The sequence below is a fragment of the Pelodiscus sinensis genome, chromosome 5 (genome assembly GCF_052426305.1).
Source record: "Pelodiscus sinensis isolate ZL-2025 chromosome 5, ASM5242630v1, whole genome shotgun sequence".
NCBI classification, from domain to species: Eukaryota; Metazoa; Chordata; order Testudines; family Trionychidae; genus Pelodiscus; species Pelodiscus sinensis.
In genome coordinates, this window is record NC_143056.1 from 50,372,892 (window position 1) to 50,400,060 (window position 27,169).

At 42.8% G+C, this 27,169-nt stretch overlaps 1 protein-coding gene across 2 annotated transcripts in view; it reads right to left on the reverse strand.

The window, feature by feature from the left end:
• The window catches only part of AKAP6 (A-kinase anchoring protein 6), a 379,467-nt gene extending 369,241 nt beyond the window's left edge, over positions 1-10,226 (reverse strand). For both annotated transcript variants that reach the window (XM_089778447.1, XM_075926957.2), the window contains exon 1: positions 10,026-10,226. The gene's annotated coding sequence lies outside the window, so the exon portion shown is untranslated. The remainder of the gene's footprint in view (positions 1-10,025) is intronic.
• Between the last annotated feature and the right edge of the window lie 16,943 nt (positions 10,227-27,169).

Consider the following 27,169-nt stretch of genomic DNA (forward strand, 5'->3'; position numbering starts at 1 on the left):
TTTTCTTTAGTAAGTTACATTGACTCGAGACCAAAGAAAGAAAAATTTACAATTTCCCGACCCAACTAGAATTACATGGCTGAGTATAAAGTTATAAATCTGAGGTTTTTAATCAATCACAGTACTGACATTTAAATTGAATGTAGGTGGCAAGAAGTTTGTCTCTGATTTTAAGATGAAAACAACATTTTCCTCACATCATAGCTAAGTAATGTGAACAAAGGGCAAAGTGATGAGGATCTGGAGGAAGAATCACATGGCATATGTCTATCTTTTCTAATTTTCAGTAAAATATTGTTTTTGGGGGGCAAGAATGTTGCATATTAACATGAATATATTGTATTTTTGTATTTTCTTTCTTTTTATTAAGAACTTTGGTAGCAGTCTGCTTTTCTAATGTATACTTTGAAATTATTTGAGGACTAATACCTGACAAATAGAGATTCTCTCTCTCCACCAGCATGGTCGGTTCCTCTTCCAATTTCCACTTTATTTTTTGTTGTTACTCAACACTGTTCGATTGAGGATTGCAATAGGAATTGATAACATATTATTAATAAAAAACTGAGAATGCCATCAGTTCAGACTCTTTCTCTTTGACCTCATCTGCAGGCTTGATTTGTCTCTCCCCCTTGTGGACTTTCTCTAATAGAGAAGTCCTGTTGTATGGCTATTTGAGTTGCTGGCCATGTTCTGTTCCAGCAACTTGGTCTGGCTGCGTGAGAGAGTGGACATACTAGCCACTCTTCCAAAGTCACCAGCCTTTCTGGGGATTAAGTGGTTCTCTTCTCAGCCATGCTATAGCTTTTATGCTGATTTCTGGTTTCCTTTGTTTGTCAGCGCAGTCTGGACTCTCTCCCTGTCCCATGCTTTTTCATGGATGCTTCTGTGATACACAGATGTGTTGAATCTTGGGAGTTTTCTGGCCTGTAAGTCTCACTACTTGCAAGATTCTAGAGATCCACTTTTTCCCCCTTTTCATAAAAATATTTCATCTTTTAAAATGGATCTTTTCAAGTTCCACAATCACAATGCTGGATTTCTCTCCACCAGAACCTTGAAATTGGCTATTATGCTGCATCAAGGATCCTTCAATGCCTAACACTAAGCTATGACAAGCTAATATAGTTTCCCAAGACCTCTATAGGTTTTTTTTAAGTATTGTTCTAAAAACTTCTCTAGATCCTGCAATACTAGTAGTTTACCTGGCTCTAGATGAATAGATCTTCAGCTACAAACACACTTATTTTCAGGCAGGACAGTGAAAGAAGGTATGGGGCAGTGTTTTGCACACACACAAGAAAATAAAAGCCTCCCTAAAGACCTTCGTCTGGGAATGTTTTTATCTTCCCCCAGGTTTTTCATCTGCCAAAGGAAACTGTTGATAAGCTCTGACTATCTTTTCCAGTTTATTCATTTGATCAGTTAGTTTATTATAAGAGTCTAAAGTTATAATATTATTACACATTATTAATTATGGGAATGATGCAAGACAACCATCTTTATACCATTAATGATTAACCCATTTTTGCAGAATTTTACCTTAATAGCTATGGTAGAGACATGTTCTAGGAAAAATTACCATCAGAACTAGAATGACAGGGCCTCAGTGAGATGTGCAACATATTTTGATAAAGTGGACATAAAGGAGTCCAAATTTAAGAGAGGCTAGATTGCCAAAAGTTAGGCCAGAAGATTCAAGTCCACTGTGGGAAGCAACTTCAGTTTAAGTTTTCTTGACATATACTTTCTCTGTTCCTCTCTTTTGGCCATTGGCATGAAATGCTACCATCTGATTTCCTTCTACCCATTTACACGTGTTGCATTGGGATCCCCTTGCACATGGCCTCTGAGTATGGTCCTTTCTCACCTTCTACTCTTGAAAGTATCCTCATATCAAGCTAACTCAACTAGAAGATCCAGATTCAAGATCAACCAGATATATTGCTTAAGCAAGGACAGCATCAGCACCATCTTATATTACAGAAGACAACACAATTTGCCATAGAAGGCCTTTCCAAAGGACACTAAAGGCATGAGAAAATGGAAAACACTAAAAGATTTTCTTTCAAATTAAACAGCTGTAATACACCCCTTGCACGCATGCGACTGAAAGACAGTACAAGGGTTCCAGGCTGAGGGCCTTTAGTGCAAGGCATACAGTGACTCCTATGAAGGTAAAGTCAAAAGCAGCACTTGTGAGCTTCAGGCAACCACAGTAGCTGGAGAGAGTAATTATGATGCATCCTCCTTGAAGATCATGAGGTGCCTATTTTCCTAAAAGAAAAACTGCCCCCCACAAAACAGGCTCAATATTACGGTGTGACCTCTCCGGTCCATTACTGCAAGGGGTTTCCAAGTTACATAGAAGGGAAAGGAATAGTCTAGGTAGGAACTAGGGATGAAATTGAAGTTGAGACCTAATTAGGAGCAATGGGATAAAATTGACCAAGAGGAAAATTTAGGACAGTTCTGAAGTTACACTGAATACCACCTGCTTCCTAAGACTTAGCAATCAGAAACCAAAGTTTACAAGGTACTTAAAGGTTGAGTCAGGGAAGCTATTTCATTGTTAATGGATGCATTTGCAGAACCACACTTGTTTCCATTTATTTTGAAATACAAGGGGATATTCACAGCAGTTGCAGAAACACTGCCTGACCTTTACTAGTAGAGCCTCTACAGATACTGGAAATGCACCAGTTCATTCTCAAAATTAGGAACTTATAAATTTAGCAAAAAATATAACAAAATCCAGACAGAAATTTTAATGTTGAAGTCCTAACAAAAACACTGAAAATTAATTTTTGGAGGAGAACTAGTCTGTAAATAGATTAAGAAAGTACAAAAGTGTATCATGATTATTTTAACATTCCGACCTTTCAAACAGCAACTCTCTCATATCTGCAGAGTCACTGCTTTGTAACAGCGTAGCAGGCCTACTGAAAACTGCTATGTAACAGCTTAGTTTCTAGGAAGCTATTCTTGTTGCAATAGGAATGTGATTTATTGTTTTAACAGGATCTGGCTATATTTTTAAAAGAAAGTCAGCTTAGTGTTAGAAGAATGTAACCAACACATGCTGGCTGATAAAAATATTGGGCAAAAGTGATTAGGATCTTTAGCTTTTCTGGATGATAGCTGCTGACAGCTGCAAACAGACTATATCTTATTGTAGCTCAGACTGCAGGTAGGAGTAGCTGAATAGATACCCTTCACTCTTTGATAAGGAGTCCTGTGGCACCTTATAGACTAACTGAAGTGTAGGAGCATAAGCTTTCGTGGGCAAAGACCCACTTCGTCAGATGCATGTTATGCTCCTACACTTCAGTTAGTCTATAAGGTGCCACAGGACTCCTCGTCGCTTTTGCAGATTCAGACTAACACGGCTACTCCTCTGATACTTCACTCTTTGATGAATATCTTACTCAGTAAAATACATTGTATGGTTATAATTTTGCCAATCCCAATGTGGTCTGAATCTTATTTGTTTTGCTTCTTATCGTGTCACGGGCAGCATTTCATTGCTAAATAAAAGACATACTGCCTAGTTGGATTATTTTAAATTTACCTTATCTAGAAGGCTGTAGGGGTCACATAAAAAGGGGTTGCACATATTTCCCAACCCTCCCACATACATTAGTGAGGTGAGGTGAGAGAGACTCATCCGTATCTCACTCTCACCTGTGGGAAGAGGGTAAATGACTGACCGGCCCTCCCTGCCCAGCACTCTCTTCCCTCTGTGCCTGGCTGGGATCCTGAGGATGGACCCATCTCACCTGATATCCAGTGCCATATCTTCCCAAAGCAACTCTTGCTGGGGTGTGCATAGTCATGTGCTTCCTCAGGCTTCTGCTTGGGTTCACGCCAGAATATGGTCAGTAGCAGCCTTTCAGAACTGTGCATGAGGGAAAAGGATGGGTACTGCTTCCAGCCAAGACAGGGGAGGGTTGACCAGACCCATGTCTTTGCTAAGCTCATCCCTTCCTGCCCACAAAGTGTCAAAAGGTACCTAGCGTCTCCAGCCTACTGACTACTGTCCTAACCCAGTTGCCTCCTGTCCCCTGGCTACAGTGTGGGTACACATTGTGCACCAAGATCCAGGGAACCTGACTGCAGGGGCTTCTGCAGCCACAGAGCCTGGTCAGAGAAGTGGTTCAGCCAGGAGAGGATGCCTAGGGGACAAAGCAGCTCTGTGCTCCCTGGGGGGCAAGGCCCAGGACAGTGACAGATGGGGCAGGTGAAGAGGATTCTAAGCCCCTGTAGAGTCAGGGTCTGAGCAGGCTGGAAATCACTTTCTCCGTCCTCACTCCAGAGCCAGCCCACAGCGAGGGCTGTGCTGATAGACAAGCAAAAGGACTGGGTTGGCACTGCACACTACTGCTTCACCCACCAACCTTGCTCACCCACCAGCCTCACACACCAACCCCTATTATTAGCCACTGGACCCTCCCCAACAGATTGCTGGTGGGTGGGTGGCAGGTGATCAGGGATCAAGGCCAGCAGCAGGACATGCAGGGGGAGGCAGAAAATATAGCATAATTTGCCCATTTTTAAGAAAAAGCAAGGACACCTGCAGGATTCCTTAAATAGAGGACTGCCCCTTTAAAATGGGATAACTGGTCCACTGTCAGCTTTTATAGTTACTGACTGGAAGCATGATTAGAGGAGCCTGGGTTTGTGCTCTTGGTTGCACGCTCCCCTAATAGTCTCAAAGGGATTAGTTTGTAACTGAAAAAACTTAAAAAACAATGAATGGCCCTGCAGTACCTCAGAGACTAACAAAAAAAATGTATATGGTATTTCATGGGCCCAATCCACTTTTTCAGATGAAACAGAACATTCACACTTCTATTAGTACAGACTGATGCTACAGAGCCTCTCTCTTTAAAAAGTGGGTCAGCTCTCTCAGGATTCTGCATGATGGGGCTGGGAAGTTTATTACACAGCAATATCTAAGACAATGGCTGCAGGACCTCCAGTTAAAATATGCCTTTATCAAAAGTAAAACATGACATTTTTAAATGGCAGCTATTTTAAACACAGACAGAATCTACTTGGTGTCTATGAAACAATAGTTGCATTGCTGCACCTTTGCTTTTAGAAAGTCAGGCGTTTCCGTGTCTGCATTCTGCTTCATAGAAGAGGCATTTTAAAAAAAATGATGAAAGTGCTGCAGTTCAACCTATTCTGCATTCCTTAGCATTTACTCCTACTTCTTAGCCCAGTTCTGGAGGGCAGAGAGGTGAGACAGGGTGTTGTCAAATGCCTCCCGAATAGAAGACTCATCACATATACCACTGCATAGGAACAGACTCTAAAACATAAGCATAATCCAATTCATAAGACCCATCCCCAATCCTCAATTTTCTCAAGACCCATACTGCCTTTCGGATGCTATGATTATTCCATCACCTGGTAATAAGTAGTTCACAAAAAAAAAGTTAAGTACTTTTTATCTCAGATCTCTAAAAGTATATCACCTCTTTATATACTCAACCCTGCCATGTAGCTATGTCTAGGATGGCAGATGGACCCTGTATTGTGCAGTAAGTGGGAAAAGGAGAATATTTGGCCAAGGATGTTAGGGAAAACCTTTTTTCTGACATGCGCCATAAGAACGTCTGTGTCCAAGCAGAGAGAATTTTTTTTTCCAAGTGTCTTGTCTGAAAGCCCCAGACATAGTAAACTGCAGAGTACTTAATTTTTTTGACTGAGATGGGTAAAAAGCTGAGTCATCTTTGCTGGGATTCAAACTTCCAAAGAGTCAAAGTATTTCAAACCTAATACTTAGATAATTATACTGGTCAGTAGAAGAAAGTTTCTGCACAACAGGATTTTTTCTATCCCCAGAGGCTCAATGGCAACCCATGCTTACAATCCACAGCTTTTCCTAAGGCTTTTTTTAGCAACAAGGGCCATAATGTTATCCTAATAAACAAGGTACTATTAGCATTGGCTAGCAGAAGGTATGTTATTTATAAACTTTCAAAATTAAGAATACAATTTCAGTTTAGAACTCCCCTCACCAGTCCTACATGGAGATTTGGTTAAGTCATCAAACAAATACCATCTCCCTTTTTTTAAAATGAGAATTGAACCCAGTGAATATAATAAAATTGAAAATATTTTGAAAGGGCTAATGAATTAATACAATCCATGATCTGACCTCAGCATAACATAAATTCCAAATGTTTTCTTGGTGCCTGCCTCTCTAGCTATGCCGCGGATTTAGTCATCCTTCAGGAACACTGAAAACCAACCCACATCTCCTTCCTGTCTATCAACTGACAAGGCAGCAGGTATGTCCATTTAATAAAAGAGTGCCTGCTTGTACTGGCTCTCCTGGAAAGAAGAAAGGATCCCAATCTCTCGGTCACTAAATATATAAACACAGATATTCACATAAGGCTGAAACTTTCCTCATTTGACCTCAGTTTCCATATTCTGATCTTCAACCAAGAGGAGAATTCTGTCCTTACAAGATGATTCTCAAATCCCAAGAAACAGATAGATTTGGTTTTTGCATCCATGTATTTTATCCTGAAATATATTCTAATCAAATAGCTAATATCCATTATCTCACATGAGCGTACACTTCCCCTTGGTATATCATGTGGGGCAAAAAGAACAATGCAGTATCAATTCAATGTCTACTATAGAAGGGAAGCAGTATATTGCCAAGATGCCTGTATGAATTCATATGGAGCAATAATTTTCTTAATATCCTGAATTTCAACAGCACTGAGCATCTACAGCTCCCAATGAAGTCCCCAAATCCTGTCAGTAGTTTTTACATGTCTCAGTAATTAATTTTATATTAGGAATGAATAAATAAAGAGACATTGAGAGGGATTTTCAGAAGTGCCTATATGACTTAGGAGCACAAATCTCATTGATTTTAACAGAACTAGTGCTCTTAAGACACTTACGAACTTTTGAAAAGGACACCAATTCTGATTCAGCTTTGGGTTCTGCTGTTGAAAGTAACATTTGACCAATTCACTGCCAAGCTCCTTTTCTAGTTTGCACTCCATGGATGGGCTCCTGATCACAGATCCCTCCTGGTTGTCCAAGCAGAAAACAGCCCTAATAAATAAATAAATAAAAACAGGGATGTAGGTTTGGAGCACAAGCGTCTTCCATGTTGATTCGGTGGAGGGGAGGAAATGTAAGGTGAGAGGCATGATGACAATGGCATTACAACTTGCTCAGCCAACATCTGACTAGTGTCAATCTTCCATGTATTCATGCTGGAGTTGATCTGTCAGACGGTATGACTACTGGCTTGGGAGGAACAAGATTTTTGTCCTCTGCACTCAGCTTCATGTTGCATAGCAATTGTTAACATTAATGTTCTGTAACAACATTCTTACTAAGACAAAGCTTGAGAAGTACTAATCCTCAAATCTGCAAGTGCTTCATGTGAAACCTCTGTTTCTCATCACAGCTCACTTTACAAGTGTGCGTGCAAAATTCTAGTCTAGCATTAATACTAGTCTAGCATTATTACTCTGCCCCATGTGTGGATATCAGCAGAATTTTTTCTTTTCCAGAACAGTTCAAATTCAGGCACAAACAAATTTCATTAAGAATCTCCCTGTTTACAAACATTATGTGTTTCAGGAATGATGAACACAAGGACACAACAGAAACAAAACTGAAAACCCTATTTATCCCTGCTGCAAAATAGTTTGGATTGTTCTGATCATAACAGCAAACCAAACTGTTATTTCAGGTAAGTTTCTACAGCAGAACAAGGTAAGACTGTTGGGAAGGATAATTTCTTCTTTCTTTATCCCCCCAGCTGGTAACCTTTGCCACACCCTCTCCCCCTCTTTCTTCTCACACACAAACACCCTTGTTCCCCTTCTCTCCTGGGTATTTATGAAACAAACACTAAAACCTCACTAATTACGATATTCAGCTGGATCTGAGATCAACGCTGGTTGTGTGGCTCTAAGAAGCCAGCATTGTCATTTGGTGTTTTCAGACCAAACAACATTGGCGGAAGGAGCAGAAAAGGGATGGAAAAGAATGGCTTTGAAAAATGTAATTCTTTTAAATTATTAGAAAAATCCTAAAATCATCATTCCCTTCTTTCACATGACTTGGTTTTCATAAACTACTTCTTATTATTAATAAGAAAGTCAATTCCTGAAAAATTCTAGTGACAGTGTAAATCATTATATGCAAAGTCTGAAGAGAATATCTATTATGTACTAATATAATGTCATATACTCCATCCAATCCTATGCTGTTTTCTCCCTCTACCAACCTTTAATTATATCCATGCTGATGACACGTTAAGACTTATCACGTGAATTGATCCTCAAAGTTGTTTGCAAAAATGCATTATTCACCAAAATTTCCATAATTCAACCAGACATCCTCCCTTTTCCTCCTGCTAACTCATGCCTTGTGACTGAGCAAAGTGAATACCTAGTGATTTCAAGAGATTGCTACTTTTACATTGTAAGCCACCACAATTCATTCTAACAAACACAGGAAATAAAGCAATATCACTATGATAATCGTCTACCTTTTTGTGTTTTGCCGTTTAACACAAAAGATATTATACTCAGGCCACACTGGAAGTCGCATAGATGATGCAGTGCAGGCTGTCTAATTAAAATCCAGGAGCTCCATTTCAGCTAGTGCCAGATGAGACCATCATGCCTGTCTCTATGTAGAGTAATCAGCTCTGATTACATTAACTGGTTTTGTTCTTCATATTTAATGCCTTTTGGTCCTTTATATTTGAAGAACAACATTAAAAGATCAGTGGCTGCTATTCCTTCCTGTTATACTTTTCAAATACCAACTAAAGCCGAGCAACACAGAGCCAGAGACCACTCCCTAATTCTTAAGGGACGTATTATATTGATCAGTTCAACTGACATGTGTCTGGTCTTTTCTTTGCTCCTAACAGCAAAGAGCTGAAACACTGAATTATCTAAACATCCAAAAACAAAGAATTCACACTGTTCTATTGCAAGCTGGTTAGATTAACTTAACTTCAAAGTAAATCAACGTGGTTGCCAGAAGCAAGACCGTGATAATAAAATAGAAACCATTAGACATTTAAAGAGTTTCTAAATTTTGCAGATGTCATGTTATAATTCAGTCAATGATGGTCTTAAAATGTGAATATATTTCCCCATGCTAACTAAAGGAGTCATTACATGAATAAAATAAAGTATGAAAATTTGTAATGAAAAGATCAGCCACACCACTTGAAAAGCCTGAATCTTTAGCTACACCTTTTACTGCAATTGCAGTAGAGAAGAGACTTGTTTTCTGTCTAATAAAGAGTATATCTGAGATCTACTAAATACATATTACAGTTTATTAACAAAGAGATGGAAAGGAAGAAATTCAGCAGCGTAGTTGGAAGCTTTCGGGCTTTCGAAATAAATACTTGATAACAAAGGATAAAACAATAAAAACAATGTTTTCCTCCTTGTTTTGTGTTTTTAATACCAACTGTATAGTATAGAACCGCTTTTTAAAGCAATACAGTGCCAACTGCTTATTCAGCACTATTGAGCATTTTGTGTACTCCCATATTATTGAAAACACAGTGGAATTAAATAATAATATTCATCCTACAAACCATGTAAGTTAAAAGAAGGATGCTACAGAAAATATTAACCCTTCAATATAAAAGGATTATTCTACCTTTGCGACAGTAAAATTATGAACAGCTCTATGTTCTATTTCAGAGAAAAAATATCATACTGTTATTTCTAAGTTGTTGTGAAATTCAGATATAGTCTGTTGAGATTCTCAGGATATCATGCACGAACACAGCAAGGATAATTATAAATATTTCTAGCTGTCTGTACATCCTGTAGGCCTTTGTCTTAGCCTAACTGTCAGGAAAAAAATGTTTGGGCATGCAATATCTTCTTCAAAACCCATTTTCACAATGCAAATCCCACACATTCTAATTTTAGAGGAGACTCATACAAAATCAGGAAAGCAGTCATGCAATTAAAAACAAGCCTACATTTAGCACTTACCATCTCCTGTTCAAACCATCCTCTTTTGATGTTTACGGCACATCTGTGGGATGCAATACTAGGAGGTGCCTTGTGTGACCTGCTGCATGATGCTGTGACATCAGTTCAGATGATGCAGCTCATTATGGGAAAGACTGCTGTTGCCATAGCAACTGAGATGTGATAGGAATCCTTACTGCATTTCCAGGGGAGCCTGAGACAATAAGGAAGCCCTTTAAAGAAACAGACAAAATGCAAAGGACTCTTAAAGTGCCATACCAGAAGATTTTAGAATCCATGTAACAGTACATGCATTCTCAGTTAGTTAAAATTTTGATAGGAAAAAATTATTTCACCACTTTTGTAACAAATATAGACACGAGTTTAGAATTATTTCCGTATAGGGCACTTCAAATTTTCTATAAATTGGCTCTAACAATTTAACAAACTAATTTTGTGCTTAGTACTCAAAGATGCTAATTTTAAAGGAATTTCTGCCATTTTAATATTAAGCACTAGTCAAACATGAGCTGTTTAAGGAGAAAAAGGTGCCACTCTGAGCAACATCACGTGTGAGATTCTTAGAAATTTTCCTCGTTGGTACTGAAAAGAAAACTGGATTCAACTCTAACACTCAGCGTTTTATGCTGTTAAATAAGTTAATATGCTTTGTTTTTAAAGAAAAAACATTTCTATTCACAGGAGTGTTTCTAGCCAGCCATGTAAAACCCTCCTTATGATTTTTCAGCTGTAGGCCAACCTGCAGTACCATCTGCATGCTGAGTAGCCTGGCTTTCATCTGTCCATCAGGCAGACACACAAATAAAGATTTAGAAAGCTTGCAGGCTATCTGCATGTCTCCTGGTCCACTCTACCGTGAGCCCCCTCCTCACAGCAGTTGCAGGAAAACGTATTGTAAACAAAAGAACCTCCTCCTAATTTGCATACAGGTTTGGATTGGTAGATCAGACAGTTAAAATTACCTTCAGCACCTGGAATCCATCCTTCCTCCCTTGCAATAGCTGCTGTAGGGACAGGAGAGGCTGTTAGACACAAATATTAACTGGAATGGTGTGGAAATGAGAATTCACAACTGCAGGAAAACAGACACATTTTTGGTTCTTTGCCAGTTCTATTGGTTGAAAAAGAATCTGGCAAAACTGCTTTTGTTATCCATGAAAATCCCTTTCTACATGGTAAAAAAGGACAAAAGCATGGACCTTGTACACTATAGGCTCAGTCCCAAGGGGAAACAGAGGGCAGATTTGACCAAAAAGAGCATTTAGGCCCTAAAGAGGTCCAATAAACTCTGGAGCCAGTTTTTAGAGCTATATAACCCGCTAGAACTCAAACTACAAGTAAAACGTTCCTTTACTCCCAATTTTATATATTGAGTCATAGGCAAATACTAAAATCCAGGTCAGAAAGGAAAAAATAGGGCTTTAGACCCTTTGCTCAGTGAATCAAGTCCTTGCAAAATACAAAGACTTTCCTACAGTTAGGGATGCTTCTGGCCCTTGTGACCTGTACTTGGACCCTTGGGGGCCTCCCAAGTACTTTCAGTGCTCCATTCATGCTTACAGAACAGGAAAGGCCAAACTTACTGATTTTCCAAGCAACATATGACAATCTTTGGAAGTTCAAGAGCCAGGGTGTGCCTGCCAGACCTTGGAGCTCCCGCAGGCACACTCAGTGGGGCCAAAGCCCCAAGGCATTGGCGTAGAAAGAAGACAGAGGTAATGCATAATTGCACAGCACGGCCTATACTCCCTGGATTTTTGCCAAGGTTTGCTGATTCCCCTCCTCCCCATTGTCATATGGCGCTGTTGGACCTTCTTCCTACATGGTAGAGCCAGTAAGCTGAAAGCAGCGACTGGGGATAGAGGAAGCAGCAATTAGCAGGGGCTGCAGGGAGAGCTGCTGTTTTTGCTGCTGCCTCTCCCTGCTGAGCTAAAGCAGCAGCCCCACCCTGCAGCTGCAAGCTATTCACTGCAAGCCTCTCCACACAGCCCTAGCACCTGGGAGCTGCAGGGAGGTGCCACTGAAGGTAAGGGGGAGGAGCAGTTGCCTCCGGGCACCACGCTAGGGGGGTGCCAATTTAGTCCCCCTTTGCTCCCCCTGCCATCCCTTGGATCCCCTGCTCCTTCTCCACCTGCCGGTGCCAGCTGGAGCCTGCTCCACCCCCAACCCGACCCTCCTCCATCTCTGTTGGTGGGTTAGTGCATGCAGGGGCCCGGCCCCAAACTGGAGGAAGCGGGGAAGACGCAGTACAAGCTCCCGCACACACTCCTCCCAGGGTTGGGCTCAGCCATGCGCCAGGTTCAGGGCCCTGCTGTGTGGCAGCAACAGTGGGGGGCACAAACTTTGCCTTTGCCCCCGGGGTACATAACCCCTTCACTACACCTCTGTGCCTGGGTGGGTGTGTCTCAAGCTGTTGGGGGTTCAAATCTTATAGTGTGTCCCCTCTATTCTCAGCAGTGATCATTCCATATCTGACCTATCAGTCCTCATCCTCAAAGGGAAACTGCTTATTTGCAAAGGACAAGCCTGAGAGCTTCAAGTCATTATTTTGCTAGATGCTAAAAACCATGGATTGGTCAGAGACACTGGATGTATGGCTCATCACAACAACTGGCAATTCACTAACCCCTGCAGCCCTCACTTTTTGTCCTGTGATTGCAGAGTTGTTAATGGGGCACTACCTTGAATGGTCTCTTAGAATGTGCTAAACATACAGCTACAACTACATTATATGCACAAGGGGAGCAAATTAAGGCTTACACAGGTAGCTATAAATCTGGCATTTCCAAAAATCTGACTGCTTGATTTGTAGTCTCAGGCTATGTTCACACTTCAGACTTTACAGCTGTACTACTGCAGCTATGTTGCTGTAAGGACTCGCTTGCAACCACTCTATGCTCATGGGAGAGGTCTCTCACTAGCTCAATTAAATCACCCCTAAAAAGCAGTAGTAGCCACATTGGCAGGAGAACATCTCCTGCCAACATAGTGCTGTCCATGCCAGTGCTTTTGTGTATGAAACTTTGGTTGGTCAAGGGTTTTTATTTTTCCACATCCTGACCAACAGAAGTTTTACCAATAAAAGTGCCAGTGGAGACACAGCCTTAACATTTTAATGTCTTTTTCCTGATTGTAACATTTACTATATGCAAGGGTGTATATACCAACTTGAGTATGCAACAGCTATTTAAGGCGAAAATTCTTATCCAGGTGTGTCAATTAGGAATGTTAGTGTATAATCGTTTAAAGGATTAACCAATAAGCCTGGGTTCATCAGTTAATCCTATCAACTACACATACCGCCCCCACACACACTTGCTGCTGGCTGCCCACTAGCACCTGATCCCATGGAGCTGCCTACATCCAGTCCCAAGGAATCACCCAAAAGAAAGGCAGCAGCACAGAGGATGAGGGAAGCCAGTATACACAGGAAACCAGCTTTTAAGCCAGCTCTCTGCATGTGCCAGCTCTGCTGAGCCACCTGCCCCCCTTGGCTGACTCCAACAGAGGCTCAGTAGGAAGCTGGCTTCATGGAACTGCCTCCTCTCCACACTGCTGGGAGGCAGGGGAGGATGCTGGCACAGCCCCAGTCTGTGGGGAGCTACCATGCTTATTAAACTGTCTCCCCTCACAGACCAGCTTCCACTGGCACCCCCTACAGCATGGAGTAGCAGGGGGCACCCCGGGAGTGTAGCTGAGAGCACACTGGTTGCCAGCCCCGCCCCCGGGACTATTAAATAATTGTGTAACCACTAAGATTTTGTGTGGTTACCAGATTATTGAATTAAACAGTATCTAAAATCCCTAGCATCAGCTCCTCAGTTTATGCAAACGTGTATGATACAGAGCCAGGGAGACACTATTCCTATGAAAAGTACCCAATTCCCAACTAGACAGAAAAAAGCTCCCCCTAGTCAGTGGAGCAGGCAGAAATTATGAGTTCTACCAGTGCCCCACAGCTACTATTGTCCTAGTAAACTACCAAACGAGAAAAATAGAAGAGTGGCAGGGACGGTACACCTGTAAATTGCACAATATTCTGTGTCAGGAAAACAAAATGCCTCGTCTGAAGCATGGAATTAAGCACATTCAGGATTGACTTGGGTTTCAAAGCTAAGTCTCAAAAAATGCTCTCCATTTTTGATGGAAGAAAAGAAGAAAAAGTCAACTAACATATACAGTATGGTCCACAAGTTTGTAATCAGACTGGTGAGTAGGGAGGAAGGACAATGAAATCCAAATTGTTTTGAAAGAAACCACCATACTAAAGCAAAGCATAGTCATTCAGTGGCACAAGTTCAGAAAGATGCACTCATAGGACCATATATGCAAACCTTTCATAGCAAAACTGGCACCACATGATGACTGAAAGCATGTGTGAATCTTATCTTAACGTAACTTCTCAAAATTTTCCAGCTGTTCTATTTCCTCCCTAAATAGCTGTATTAAATCCTACATTCAACCTTAAGTCATCACTTTAATAATGTATGCACAGTTAGTTCTATCGATAGATATAATTTCAGTTCAAAATGTACACACGTTTCCATTCCCACTCTCCACTTCCCTTTAATGCAGCATTTCTTAAAGTGTGTTCCGTGGTACACCGGTGTGCCATGAGGCAGTTAGAGGTATGTCGCTGAGAGAACAGAATTCAAAATGGCAAAGGGACAATCCTTCCTTTTTTATTGTTTTTGTTTGATTGTTTTTTGCTCAACAACTTTTCTCTGGTGGCTTTGTTTTTTGCGGCAGTCAACAACTTTTCCCTGGGGAATGGCTGCCCTTAAAGGGGCAAGCCTCCTTTTTTTTCCCCCTCTCAACAAAAAAAATCTTTGGTGTTCCCCATAAAAAAAATGTATTGTTTGGTGTTCCTTGGTCTTAAAAAGTTTAAGAAATACTGCTTTAATGTAAGGTTGTGACATGTATTTTTCCCCAAAGAACTGCCTTAAGTACCAAACTAGTTTGAGAGTATTAACATTCAAGTAGTAACTAAAATAATTCACGCCAGCCATTGGTTGCTGTTTTTCTCTACTATCAAGATCTGAATTGTCAGGACATATGGACCAATTGTCAGTTAAACACAATCATCTCTCTCTGCATTTATACATTTTGCCTAAGTCTACACTGGCCAGTCTTGTGCAAGAACATATGCAAATGAGGCAAATGAGGTTTGCATGCTTAATGAGCTGCCATTTTGTACAAGGGTCTTTTGTGCAAGAAGGAGCAGTCTACGCTGCTCCTTCTTGCGCAAAAAGCCCCTCTTGCACAAAAGCCGTTCTGCCGTTTATTTTCAGGCAGACCAGCTCTTGCGCAAGAGGGGGGTTTTGCGCAAGAAGGAGCAGTGTAGACTACTCCTTGTGCAAAACCCCTAGCACAAAAATGGTGGCTCATTAAGTATGCAAATGAGGCGCTGCGGTATTCATTGCCGTGCCTCATTTGCGTATGTTCTTGCGCAAGACTGGCCAGCGTAGACGTAGCTTGTCTATAAGGCAAACATGAGCTGCAGTTATATTAAATTTAAAAAATTAAACAGGAAAATATATAGAATTTCCCCCTTCCTGCAGTGAATACATCTACAGCCAGTGTTAGTGGAACATGAGTCAGCAAATCCTGGGTTTGACAACTAATTACTTGAATGCCTACACTGACTGCTGACCCTATGCTGGGAATTTCTGAACCCAGGACTCAACATGCGGACTACAGTACACAGGCCGGAGTTTAACCAACTTCCTAGTGCCTCCTAAAGCATGGCTGTTCTTGCCCTGTGTTTGTGGTGGTGCAGCATGAGAAACCCTGACTGCCCGCCCAACACTGGGTGATACAGGACATTCAAACTATCCACCAACACATCCTGCCAAGCCATCATTCTGGTTCGTACTCTCCCACCAGTATGGAGGAGTCATCTTTTGAGGAACATTCCTTGCACTTTTGCTTATTTAAGGAAATGGGCAGAACTTCTGCCGGATGCTGGTGGACATTTCAGCAGTATTTTCTGACCCTGTGAAGGCCTCTGACAGAGCTAATGATGAAAGAGGCAGAGGACACAAATTGACTCAAAGTGACTGATGCCACTCCTGACATTTAGCACAACTGCTGGTGCCCTCTACATAGTCAAATGCTTCTGAAAGAGGTCCACAAGCACAGATCTGGAATTACCTGCAGTGGGTCCAGAATTTTTGCATGAATAAAGTCACATTTCTGGAGCTTTTGAGCAATTTATCTTGACCTTCCAGTGTAAGTCATTTAAGGATGGCCATGTCACTCCAGAAGTGTATTTCTATAACTGTCTACAAGCTGGCTACTTCAGACTGCTACAGATCCATTGCCAATTAGTTTGGTATTTGAAAGTTGACTTTGTGTAAAGCGGTAGTGGAAGTTTCTGAGGCACTCAAGCATGTGGCTAACCCTAAGGTGGTGGGAATAAAATATATTCCTGAAGTAAATCGCTGGCTTTGAGAGAATGGGGTTTTCAGACTGCACCAAGTCCATGATGGAACTCAAGAGGAGCTCATGATGGAACTGCCCAGAGTTTGCCCACCACTAAGAGCACATAAGCTCACAATAGAAAAGGGTACTTCTCTGTTGTCCTGCAGTCCTTGTGTGGGCCACAGAGCCCAATTTACAAATATCAATGTGGACAGCACTGGAGAAGTTTACAATGCTACAGTTTGCTGCTAAACAGGAGCCTATGTGCATAGGCAAGCATTTCCACCAATTGATATTGTCATAAATGGAGTTACTATCCCTATGGTTACTCTTGGGGACCCTGCATACTCTCTTTTGTCCTGGCTTATGAAATCATATCTTGTTCTTAAGAGGCCTTGGCAAAACAAGGTGTGATTACCTTTTTAGCAGGTGTAGAATAGTGTCTGAATTTATTTTGCAGATTGAAATCTTGGTGCTACTGTCTCTAGTGCTGACTGGATTCCTGTTTCATCAGTGCCATCTGCATTACCATCGTTTGCTGTACTCTTAATCTTAGTGAAGCCAAAGGTGAACTATTTGCCCCTGAATGGGTCTAGGACAGTTACACACTGGTGAACCAGTAACATTCCACGAGAAAATGCAGCTACGCCAAGCTGGAGCAGGATGCATTTAGGCAATAGACATAAAGGATGCTCCGTGTTCCCCATCATGGACTTGCATGGACCAAAGGAAAAGGGAGAATAATATTTTTATGAATGTCCCTATGCAATATTGACAGTGTGTTATCTAGGAGGTGGGCTCGATGGTCATGTCATTCATCAACACAAAGCACAGCAACTTATGAGATGGAGGGATAGGGATTTAGAGTATGAACTGAAGGAGATAGCTGTACCAAAAAACTGTTTGCATACAATTGTCCCTTATGTGTTTATCTTTATTTTTTAAAATGGATGCTACATGACATGCTGCAGTGATGGTAATACTGTTTCTCAATGAAATAAAAGCCTTTTATTTTTGAAGGTTAGAAAAACACAAAAGTAAACCACAGTTAGGCAGCCCAGCTGCCATTAAGACACCAAAAATAGCTGTAACCCATACAACATTTTCCCAAGACCAAAATCTTGCTATGGTGGCATGTGTCTCCTGGTCTCTTTTTTCTTCCATGTTTGCCAAGTACTGGGACCCCAGGACAGTGACATTAGGCCTGATTGGCTAGGTGGGCCAGGGAAGGAAACTCCAAGCTGTGCTTGGTCTGCAGTATGTTGTACCATGAAGGGGACTCAGGGTGTGGGGAGGGTGCAGCAGGAGCCTGCAGTCTTGGTGACAGCAGCCACTTGAGCAGTTCTTTCTGCTGTGCTCGCTTTTCCAGAAACTGCAAAGCAAGCATCTGCTCCCACACAAATCCTGTTCAAGCAACAGGACCAGTCTGAGCCTTTCTGCTTACCTCTCCACATGCCACAAGTCTCCCTCCTGTTGGTATCGGACTTGCTTGTTGGCCCTTTCCATAGCATCAATCATAAGTTCATCATGGAAGAGTTGCCCCTTAGACAAGTGTGTGGCTGTAAGGTGACCTCCGCTTCCACTGGCCTGTGGCATGAGTGTTTAGGTATTATGGTCCGTAGAGGCTGATGGCCCTGAAAGCAGAGAAGGCACAGAAAGAAGATTGTTACTTTAAATGTCAATGCAGGACCCCACAGAAAAATTCCTTTTGGAATCTCAAGGACATAAAATGTTACCCCATTGTACATCAGAGAGATGCTTCAGACAGATGCAATCTAAGCCCAGCTAGATTAACTGCAGTTAGAGACGTGCACACAGAATGTTACATTAAAAATTACAACTACTTTTTTCCTAAAGAGTGTGAACCAGTTGGGTCTTGACAGGGTGTGGTTACCTCCACATTCTACATAAGCATTCCTCTATTATTTCAGGTGTTCCGCATTTTGGAGGACATAAGAATGTTCATAGTTCCTGCATGGCAAGGAAGTTTTATTTCAAGCTGCCAGCGGGAAGCCAGCCATTTATGTCACCCTATCTATGAATGGAGTGAACATATCAGCTACTGAGATGGCCCTGAAATATATACACTTCTCTACAAAGTGACTACCTATCTGGAGTTCCTGATATGGGAAAAGTTGCAGCTATCAGCTCCTGCTACTACCTGGGGCATATAACAACTTCTGCCTTTGTACATAAATAAGAAATCCTTCCCTTAGCTATATTAAACTAGGAGCCAGAAACTTACCAGGCTCAGGGGAGACCCTTTGCCTCTTCCATTTCTGCAGCAAGCTGAATCTCCTACAAGTAAGGCCCCAGGATGTGCTGTAGCTACTCCTATAGTAAAGCCTCCTTGGGAACTGTTTTCATCACCAGAGTCACTTCATCCATTTCCTGCTGCTGACTCTCATCCATTCCCATGCTAGACTCCGGCATCAGCAAGTCACCATCATGGCTAACAAGATAATCTTGTGCCGCTGTTCTAAGCACAGTACCCAGTGCTCAAATGGGCATGACAACATCAAGTTCCTAGAGATATGGTTCTAGTCTCCGGCTTTGGGGTAGTAAGTCAGGAACTACTAGACCTACTCCTGCATTGGTCACTGGTCTGGTAAATTCCCAGTTAATACTGTTGCTTCTTTAGTTGCTGGTAGGACAGTCATTCCTGGTACTTTTTTAAAAAAAATAAAGAACAGTTGAAGGTTTTGCTTCCCTCACTCTAGAGATTCAAAATCTGACTCTGCTCCTATGACCAGGAATGGGGATGCCCAATAAAGAGTTTCTGGTTAATGATATTACGAAATCAGGAGAACGTTCAGTGCTCAGAATAAAAGGGAAGGATTACAGGCTGAGCTCTGCTTGAACAGAGACTGTTTAAAGTACTTGGTTTTCTGGGAGTTTGTTGGCAACTCATGGGAGAGGTCAGAGAACACTCATCATGGGACTGCATGGGCAGACACCTGGGCTCAAGACCAGCATGACCTTGTCCCCACTGGACAACAATAAGGATTGAGCCTTGGATCCCAAATGGACTCTGGCTTGGATCCTTCTCCCTTAATGGGTCTTGTGACCCTGGGTCAAACCAATGTCAGATCTGTATGTATGCAGACAAGGAGTTAGGGACTGAGTCCGACTGCCCTCAGGATCACACTGCAGTGTGGACATACCCAGTGAAATCAGTAGTAACCAAGGGCTAATCCCTTTTTATAAACTGCTTTTATTTAAATTTGAGTTTTCTTTTTAATTATATCACATTTATTTAACTCAAAAATTGCAAAGCCAATCCTCTCTCAGGGAAAATCTTTATTTAAAAGACTCAAGGAATTATTAGCTACCAGCTACTATGTTTTCCATATGCAAATAGCCAGAGATAAAGGAGAAAGCATAAGTTAAATGTCATTCTGTAAATTCTTCCATCGTTAGTTGACTCAAACAAGAAAGAATCCTTTTATTTAAAGATGAAGTACACAGAGAACAAAAACATTTCCTCACTACGCCCTATATATACACACTCCATACTAGCCGTGTGTGCATGGTATGGCTTAGAGAAAGGTACAATCATCGCTTTTGAGGCTTTTGTAATCTAATCCAGATAAATAATTTCTCTAAACCATACTCTTAGACTGTGTCTTGCCTTCAATCAGAATGCTACAGAAGAGGCTTGATCCAGATATCTGCTAGAGAGAGGGATGGGAAGATGCCTACTTCATGCTCTCTGACAATTCTATGATGTCCTTTCTACCCAGCCCTAATGAGCCTCAGAATATTCCTTTGTTATTATGTTGCATATTAGAGAGACTGTTCTAGAACTAATCTGAATCTGTGCTCTTAGACTGTCATGACACCATGTCCTACTTTCATCTGAACAAGTGGATTGTGCCTATAAAAGCTCATGATACAATCTACATGTTTTGCTAGTCTTTAAGGTGCTGCAAGACTGTTGTTTAAGTTTTTCCAGTTACAGACTAACTTGGCTACCCCTCTGATCTTTTTGTCCTATCTTAGTTCTGCCGCACAAGCCCTTGATGTTGCTTTATGAACACTCTCAGGAAAAGTAGCAGTATGCCCACAATTACACAATCAATTAGCCATTAGAAGCATACGGATGACAGTTCCTCTCTGGAATACTGGACCATTCACTCATAGCAAGTACTTAACCACTGAAGTAGCTTCCTATGTAATGGTTATGCTCACACCTATTACAACACCTTCAAGGGAAGCCAGGGTTTTTCTCCCCATCTGTCTGGGTCTCCCTGAGGTAACAAGGTTAATAGGGATGGAAACGCACAGTTTAGCACTTTCTATGAGGAGCTGCACAGATTCACCTTTCCAGAAGACTGAGCTTCATGCTGAAGTTGCAGTTTGCGTCTTCCTTGCAGCACAAATGCACACATGGATCCAGTACCTCATTTCCTTCAATTCAATAAAATCTTGAATTAAAAATTAATACTGCTAGTAAACATTTACAGGTGATAGATAAACTAAGAGAATTGACCAAATAGTGGAATTGAGTCACATAAGTAGACTCAATATACACTGCAGAAGTGTTTCCTTTGCAGTTTATCACCTCACATCATATTTTGTCAAGATTCGATGTACAGTGTCTAAGTGTAATGGGGCAGCATTTACTTCCCATGAGTGCTCCTCATTTGGCCAAGCACATGTGCCTGGACTGCCTCTGTTTTTCAGCCTCTTTTGAGGCTACTCAACCCTTTGGCCAAGTCACTCCCTTGTGTGAGTCACTCAGAACCCCTTCTTGGGGTACAAGCCTAATAGGGGCCCATTCCAGTGCCCTCTGTTAGCATCCATTTTATCTCTGTTTGTTTCCCCACTCAGGAGAGAGAAGTGCTTCCAGGGCTTCATCTCCTCAAGACAGTTCTTTGCCCCTAGCTCGGGGCTTTACCTCAGTTCATCATGGTCTCAAAACACTCCCCGCCCCTGTGTAGCTCTCCATGGTGCTGCTGCTCTCTCGGCCAACCAGTCACTCCTGGTCTTCTTTTCCTCAGGTCTGCACTGCAACTGACAGCTGCTCTGCTTTGCAGCTCCTTTTTCAGGCCTTCCCGTCTCCTGATTGGCCAGATCTTCTAGCCACCTGGAGGACTCGCTAATGTCCCTTTTCTGGCCTCAGGCTCTGGTCCTCCCCATCACAGCAAGACAATACATTCCTTCCCAACACATGAGAAGGGCAAACAGGGTTGTGAATAATGGAACATTCTGCTGCCTACTGAATCAATAGCAGTCTTCTTATGGAGAAACACAAACTCTGGATATAGCTCTGGGCTAAACACTATAATGTTAAGATTCTCCAAGGCATGTTTTGCAGTTATATTAACAGTAACATTTGGCCTTATGCCTTAAAACACCTACAAGGTAGGTTATTAATCTTTCAGAAGATCCTTAGGAAGTCTTTAAAAAAATCTATGACAAGAGTAGTCTTATGAGTCACAAAATTAGATTAATTAGGTTCCTTCTCCACTAAAGAAATTAGAAATGTAATTTGTGATCTTTCCTCTAAATATTTCCCATCTCTGAATCATGGCAGAGAGCACCACAAACTTCCCTATCACTCAAGTTCTAATATTGGTTTCATCTGTGACTTGGCTATCTCTTTTGACCCATGCATCTTGACTGTATGTATACCTGCTTCTTCCTGTATACAATCTAACTTTTACATGCTCCTAAAACTCTTGTTCAAGCCCTGATCATCTCTTGCCTTGATTACAACAATATTTTCTCTGGCCTTGATGTATCCAAGTTCACTCCTTCCCAGGGCCATCCTTACAATTTATGGGGCTCTACACAGCTCCTATGCCCAACAGCAGAGAGGGAGGGGGAATTTTTTAGAGATATGATTTTATAATCTTCAGCAATACTCTAATGAAATATTTTAAAGCAAATTTTAAACAAAGTTCCTGAAGCTAACACAGTAAATTGAGACGCTGACAGTATATACCTATGGTTGGCAAATGCCTGTTAAATGGTTTCATTATCACTTGAATGGCTCTTTCACAGGTTCAATATTCTGCTAATAGGTCTGACTGGCTTTTTCACATTTAAGCTAACTAGTTTCTCTCCAGAGGAAACAAAGTCACAGAATACAGATAGGAAGAGGTGGGGGTGGCCATTAAGATCCAGTTGTGCCCCAAATTTTCATGCACCCTACACACCTGCATATGGATAAGGACAGCTCTGCCCCCTCCTCAAGTCTATTAAAAATTCTACTCTAAAATTCAGTTTCCTAACTTGTTGCTCTCACTGTGACTCACCCCATCTTTAAAAGTCTAAGGGGTAGCTATGTTAGTCAGTAACTTTAAATACAAGTAGTCCTGTAGCACCTTAGAGACTAACGAATATATATATTATGAGCTTTCTTCAGCAAAACCACTTCCATCTTGTTACACCTTGGTTCGGTGATGTGATGGGAGCCTCAAGGGTTAAAGCCGACTACCCAGTGAAAACTACTGGATGATGGTGAAACAAATGATATTTATTAAGTGGTCAAAACCAGCAATTAACAAGTAGGTGTTTAAACTAGCAATTGCTTAGTACTTTTACAGCGTAGAAAAGCTTGGGCACAATTATACCCAACTGATTACAATTCTTTGATTACAATTCACTTATATCAAATCACTATCCCTAATTCGCCTAAGACAACGTAGCATACAAATGAAAAATACAAAAAATAAAGCCAAAATAATGATAATAAAAGAACCATCCAAAGCCAGCCCCTCTATGGTTATTTTAGGACAGCTGGTGGAGTTAGTTATAAATCTACTTTTACAACTTAACAACTCCGGGGCTTCTATTTCTAACACTTATACTTAACCTAAATACAACACTACTATACAACACAAAATTTTACAATTTACACAGCGTGGTTAACAGAACTTAGATACACTTTACAGAATTACACAGTGAAATTAACACAATTTAACTATTAATTAAACCAATAACTAATACATTTAAAGCAATACTTACAAATCCAGAAACGATAACGACACAAAGACACACTAGAACTCGGAGCATGCTCAGGACTCGTGCACCCCTATATTTGATTCAAAGGGTGGAGAGGCAGCCTCAGGGTGATCAATCCTTTAGCCGGGCAAAAAAAAAGACACGTGCCCTCAATACACGGAACCTCCGTCGAACAAAGGGATTGAGGGTCTTTTATACAAAAATTCGGTGTCTGTGCCATGCTAGGGTCTGCATTTGGCAGGGCCTGATAGGCTAGTGATGAGGTAGTATGACAATACTGCCCTATAGAAATTTTCGTGATGTATGCGTGATCCCCTCGTGGACAGGACCAGATGGGGCATAGTTAGTGTTAGACAATTATGTTTTATTACCCTATGTTTACTTTTTCCCTTGCCCCTAAGACTGGTCAAGCTACGGTCAAATGAGGCTTATCTGTAAGCACTATCTAGTCATGCTCACCTCCCTATTTTTTGGCGCCTGTGAGTCCCAGAATGCCTATAAGATCAAATTCCATTCACAAAACTGCATTGTGCTGCCCATGCTCCTCTGAGTATCTGGGTTTTGTGTGAGGGGCCTTGTGTGGCAGGATGGAAGGCCGTGGACAGAAAAAGCCTGCTTTACAACACATCTCAAAGTGAACTCCAAAGCCCTCTCCTATTTATCTTGCATACTATCACAAGATGATTGGCAGAGTGAAATAGACTCAAGCTATCTTGACCACCCACCCCACTTTCATCTATAAATTGAACTACATCATGCATAATAATTTATGATCTTTCACTTACCTCTACTCTGTAACTAATACCTTTGTAGTATCATTCTGCTGTCTTTTAACATATACTTAGTGTAGCCTGTAAGCTCTTTTGAGCATATATTGTCTTTTTCATACATATTCATAGAGCACAAGCTCAGGGGGACCATGATCACTGACCATGAATACACTTGTGGAGCATCAGCAAGTGTTTATGACTTGCTCAAACTTCAATTTTCCTTTAATGAAAACGACAAATTTTGAGTGGTTCACTTTTGTAACAAAAAGGTGGAATTACTCATCAGGCTATCATCTGCATCCAAGGGCAATAGTGTCAGTTTTTTCTTCTTTTAATAGACCTGGTGCTTTCAAAAGCACTTAATTTGCAGCTGGTCTTCTTTAAAACTTTCCTTTCCTATTAAAGAAGATCTAACTCAGGGGCATTCAATAGCTCCCAAGTTAGCATTTTTAATAAAATAGGATAGCCAAAATTAGGCTAGCTACTGAGGGCTTAAGTCTACTGAAAGATACAGCTGGGGAGAGAATGGAAAGGGAACACAGCAAGGAATACCTCAATAACTTCAGTAAATCTTTGAGATTCTTGGTAACCCCAGGATGTTAACACATGGGCTACGTCTCCACTGGCCCCTTTTCCGAAAGGGGCATGCTAATTTTAAACTTCAGAATAGGGAAATCCGCGGGGGATTTAAATATCCCCCGCGGGATTTAAATAAAGATGTCCGCCGCTTTTTTCCGGCTTGTAGATAAGCCGGAAAAGAGCGTCTAGACTGGCCCGATCCTCCGGAATAAAGCCCTATTCCGGAGGATCTCTTATTCCTACTTTAAAAGTGATGCGCCCCACACGGCCATTTTAGAGTGCCTGCAGCTGCTGATGTACAGTGCCTCGCTACTCCTGCATGAACTCGACACCGAGCTCAATCTGGACTCCCTCTGCATGGATGCGGCTGCTTCACTGTGGCATCCCTACCCGACCGTGGAGAGGTGATACTGGAGACTTGACACCGGTTCCGACTGGTGGGACCGGCTGGTCCTGGAGCAATAGGACGACCAACAGTGGCTCCAGAACTTCAGGATGCAGAAACAGACATTCCTGGAGATGTGTGCCTGGCTCGCCCCTGCGCTCCTCAGATGCGACACTCAGCTGTGGCCCGCCATCTCTATCAACAAGAGGGTCTCCATTGCCATGTGGAAGCTGGCCACCCGAGACAGCTACCACTCAGTGGCACACTGGATGGGCAGGCCCACAGTGGGTGCTGCCATGATGCAGGTAAGGCCCTCAGGGGGGCTGCACTCCCTACCTGGGGGAAGTGAAGACTCCAGGCTGGGGGGGACCCATCACTCAGGGACTTGTGCCTGCTGGTGTGGGGGGAGCTCCGAGGTGAGGGGGCACTGGCGTGTTTGGGGGGCAAGAGGGCATCACAGGGGGGCAAGCACCCCACAAGGGCTAATGCACCTACCCTGCCTCATTCTGTGTATTCCCTGTGTTTCTGTGTGCCCCTCTGCAGGTTGTCCAAGCCATCAACGATATCCTGCTCAAGAGGGTAACCCTCCTGCACAACGCAGATGCAACCATGGCTGGTTTCACTGCCCTAGAGTTCCCCAACTGTGGGGGAGCCGTGGATGGGACCCACATCCCCATCCGGGCACCGGAGCATCGAGCCGCCCACTTCATCGGAAGGGGTATTTCTCGATGGTGCTCCAGGCCCTCATGGACCATTGTGGCCACTTCGTAGACATCTATGTGGGGTGGTCGGGCAAGGCACATGACAACCGCATCCTCCGAAACTCCAGCCTGTTTTGCAGGATGGAGGCGGGCACTTTCTTCCCCCAGCGGGAATTGATGGTTGGGGATGTCCACATGCCACTGTGCAGCGTGGGGGATGTGGCCTACCCCCTCATGCCATGGCTGATGTGGCCGTACACTGGATGCACGGACCCCGGCTGGGAAACCAGCATCTGAACCACAACCAGGTGGAGTGCACATGCGATCGCAGTGCTGCATGAACTAGCCCAATGCCTGCTGCTGCCACTCCTGGTTTGCCTGCAGCTTCATGCTGACCACCTCCTCCATCTTCTCTGCTGCCTGCAAGTGACTCCAGATGAGCTGGTCCCGGTGACTGGCCCACCAGACTGGTACCTTGGTGGTCGGTGCTGCCGCTGTACGGCTGAAGGATCCCTCGCTCCCAGCTGGTCCCGCTGCAGAGAACACAGAAAATGGCGAGGTGGTCAGTCAGCCCTGCCCACAGTGCCCCTGAGCCCTGTGCCGTCCTCCCTGAGCCTCGCATGACACTACACAACTGTGGCTTGGTCCCAATGGGTCCCCTGTGTGTGTGTTCACAATAAGGACTAGCACAAAATCCTGGGGAGTAAAGTGTAACTCTTGGGAGACATCACCATGAATGATGCCCCCTTTTGTCTGTGTCCTAGCCACTTGGCATGCTGTGTCCGTCTGCTTGCACTGTGTGAACTCCCTCCCCAAGGAAGAGCACATGGATTCTTCTCTTGTCACTGTCTGTAAGGATACACCACTAGGATGCTGTAGTCATGTTTGCCTGCACATCCCCACATTGAATGGGAGCAAGTGTGACAGACAAGGTCTGGGTTCTCAGATTACTGTCAATTGATTTCCTCGGAGACGCAGCCAGGGCTACTGGGGAGTGAACTGTCCCTGCAGCAAGATGCAGTGGCCAGAGGCTCGGGCTAGTCGCTTCCCTGCTCCCCCTCCCCCAGCCCTCGGACAAGTAACCCAGGGAAGTATGTGGCCGCAGTGGGGGGATTCCCGTGGGGGCAGCATACGGGCTGGGAGCAGCTGAGGGGCTCTGTGGGGGCCACACTCACAGGGCTGGCTTGCTGCCCTTTTCCCAGGAGCAGCTGCTGTGTCACACGGGCAGGCACGGCTGCGTGCTGTCTGTGTGCAGCAACCTGCGGGATGTGTGGGGCTTGGCTGCTTCCAGCCGGCATTCCCCCTCCTTCCCCG